Genomic DNA, 3,990 nt, shown 5'->3' on the forward strand with positions numbered 1-3,990 from the left:
CCCTTTGAGGAGATCTAACCAAGGACAGACAGACAGACAGACAGGCAGACAGACAGGCAGGCAGACAGACCCGTGGTAACCGTGCAAACAGCACATTAAACACGACTCATTTAAAAAAGAAAAGAAAAACGAGTAGTTGCTCTTGAACGTTTCTTTTTGCTTTTTGGACTCTTAAGATGGTGTTTGCACCTATTAGCCGGACACACACACACACACACACACACACACACACACACACACACACACACACACACACACACACACACACACATCACCCTGATCATTCAAGAAACACAATTCACTTTTGCCGCGTCAGCACTCTGCGATGCCATAAAAATCATTTCTGAACAGAGCGGAGCACTGAGGTCGTCATTCATAATGGATAATGAACCCTCCCATTTATCTCCCTTTTCCCTCTCCCATCTTCTGTCTCTCTCTCTTTATTTTTTTTCTCCAAAATGGATAAAACACCATCAGGATTTTTTTTTTTTGCAGTGTTATACTTGTGTTATTGAGCAGAAACGGTGGATTGTGCTGCCTCAGCGCAGAGTGTAAATCAGAGCTTTACAGCAGGAGGAGCTCGTTAACGTGGACGAGGCGCTACACATGACCCGGATCACACGAAGCAGGGAAACCTCTCAACCGGGACTCTTACTGGCCATGAAATGTGTCGTTTAAAACAGCCTTTCTTTTACAGTTATTACAGTTGTGATACTTCCTGAAGGTGGACAAAGAATTCTTGAGAAGTTCAGAACAGTAGTAGAGCTAACTAGCATTGGTAGCGTGGTAGCAACCTGTCAATCAGCAGGTAAGCCCCGCCCCCTAAAGCATCCCCTGCTTTCTGGTCTGGTGGACTCTAAATGGACCATAATGTACTAAATGAACATCATGCTGGATTGAAGAAGACTTGAAACTAGAGATTGAGACCATAAACTCATGTTTACAATGTTTACTGAGATAATACATCAAGAGAGAAGTAGGACCATTTTCTCATAGACTTCTATACAACCAGAGAGGAGTCGCCCCCTGGTGGCCAGCAGAGAGAAGTAGGACCATTTTCTCATAGACTTCTATACAACCAGAGAGGAGTCGCCCCCTGGTGGCCAGCAGGGAGAAGTAGGACCATTTTCTCATAGACTTCTATACAACCAGAGAGGAGTCGCCCCCTGGTGGCCAGCAGAGAGAAGTAGGACCATTTTCTCATAGACTTCTATACAACCAGAGAGGAGTCGCCCCCTGGTGGCCAGCAGAGAGAAGTAGGACCATTTTCTCATAGATTTCTATACAACCAGAGAGGAGTCGCCCCCTGGTGGCCAGTAGAGAGAAGTAGGACCATTTTCTCATAGACTTCCATACAACCAGAGAGGAGTCGCCCCCTGGTGGCCAGCAGAGAGAAGTAGGACCATTTTCTCATAGACTTCTATACAACCAGAGAGGAGTCGCCCCCTGGTGGCCAGCAGAGAGAAGTAGGACCATTTTCTCATAGACTTCTATACAACCAGAGAGGAGTCGCCCCCTGGTGGCCAGCAGAGAGAAGTAGGACCATTTTCTGATAGACGGGTGACAGTTTAAGGCACTTCAGCTTTGGCTTCACTTTCCAGGTCAGGATGTTGCTTCCTAACTAACCCTGCAGGATCCAGAGACGATGAGACACAATCAGATTACAGCAGGAAGGGAAGGTGAGGTTCATTCGAAGCCTCATTGTGTCATCTCTTCCTATTTCTGTCCCCGAAACGAAATGGAAAGTAATGCTTTTAATTAGTGCCTTTGCCATCCAGGAAGTGACAGGTAGCATGAATCTACATGTGTGAAAGTCACATTGGGTCATTCCAATTAGCTCCATGTTAAAGAAAAAGAAAAAAAGGAAGCCCCCTCCATGACAAGGTGTTGGTGTAACCTCAACACCTGACATCTGAGGGTGAAGTGTGCAGGTTTATGTGTGCGAGTGCGTCAGGCGGGTCGACTCGTCGCCCTTGAATCCCTTTAATGTAAAGTCTCACTCTGACGGGCTGCATTACATTTATCAGCCACATTCACGTGTTCTCCTCTCCAGAAGCTGCAGACAAAAGGAAACACAGCAGATAACCTCCAACACAACAGGGAAATAAATTACATCTCACAAACAAAAAACACAGAAAAAGCACTTATTAGAAACGAAACTCTGCTGGTGTATAATCTCCCACAGAACTTGACAAATGGATTAAAGTGGGAGAAACACGGTGGCATCAGTGTAGACAACAACACACTGTTTGTTATCGGCTCATATCTGACCCACGGCACGCACTCCTATCAAAGCAGACCAAAAACACAATTAAAGCTGCAATTATTTCTTGTTTCTCATAAAAACAGCACTCACTCACACACACACACACACACACACACACACACACACACACACACACACACACACACACACACACACACACACACACAAACACACACAGGAAACCAACATAAACCTAATCCCCAATCAGTGATCTGTCAGTGGACTAATGAGACATCGCCTCCCCTTCACTGTTATTTTTGCCATTCTTTAATGATGCTATTTAGGCTGCAGCAGAAACATTACATTCAGGCCGACAGTGGTTTATGGTTTATAGGCTCCTGTAGAATATATACTGTATATATATATATATATATATACAGTATATATATATATATATATATATATACTGTATATATATATATATATATATATATATATATATATATATATATTGGGCTTTGTGAGTGAAGCTGATCTCAAACTAGTTACTCATCCTCAATATTTGGCTAAACTGCAGCATCTTCATCTCGGCCAAACTCGTTTTTTTACTGAACATTAGATGGAGCGAGGTGTTGCTAGGATACGGCACTGGGATGCTTGGGGAGGGGGAGGGGGGGTCACTTCTTGTGAAGGGGGTCAGTCACGTCAAAACTCTGGAAACTGGAAAACTATGCTAATGAGACTTAAACACAGGAGCTCCAGTGTCTCTATGTGGAGGTTGCTGAAGTAGACACGACATCACACCAACCCACAAGTTGTTGGTTTCCCAGATTTAACATCTAATCCATTTGGTAGAAATATAGACCATTAAGTGGAAGTTGTTACTTAGCAAAGGCAAACATATTTTCATTCTCTGGTAAATGTTACGATTTTGGGCTACAATGCCGCCGTGTCTTCTTTCAGGCCAGTGGAAAGAAACCATCAAAACTACACGTTTAGATGAGTTTATGGTCTCAATCTCTAGTTTCAAGTCTTCTTCAATCCAGCATGATGTTCATTTAGTACATTATGGTCCATTTAGAGTCCACCAGACCAGAAAGCAGGGGATGCTTTAGGGGGCGGGGCTTACCTGCTGATTGACTAGTTAGCTACTAAGACGACTTTAACACTTAGTTGGAAAGTTGAACCTTGAAAAAGAGAAGCTAACTTTGTTAGCAGGTTCATCAGATCCACCCATTGCTCCTCCACAGTCCACATATGGTCACTTCCTTCACTAGTTGCAAATCCAAGATGTTTAAATGCAGGGAATATGAGCTGTTGGCTCCTAAAAAAGCAGAAATATAGGTTTTTCGTTACGTTCCTGATGTAAAAATCCCTTCAGTCGTCTCTCCAGGAAGTACTCCGATCTCATTAAGAGAACATTCTCCATACTAGACTTTCCTTTTGGATGATGAGCGCGTTGAGCAATCATCCAGCTGAGCAACAACCACCGTAACACAAGGAAGTCTTTTGTGTAGCAAACGATACCGGAATCTCAGTCCAACACTCGCTCACGTATCTGAAGGGTTTTTGAAGCGATGTGACAAACAGCAGCTGCAGCAGGATATGAAGCAACGCGTAAATACGAAGGCTATTTAAAAGGGATTGTGGGGAAAATAAGATTCTGTTTAATGGTTCTGGTCGCTCAGAAACAATCACTTAATCAAGCTGATTTCATTTCCTGCCACATGCTTTTTTCTCCCTTTTCCCCTTTTTCTCTGGTGGTAGAAGTTTAAAAACTGAAA

Source organism: Eutrigla gurnardus, assembly GCF_963514095.1.
Source record: "Eutrigla gurnardus genome assembly, chromosome: 9".
In the NCBI taxonomy this organism is placed as follows: domain Eukaryota; kingdom Metazoa; phylum Chordata; class Actinopteri; order Perciformes; family Triglidae; genus Eutrigla; species Eutrigla gurnardus.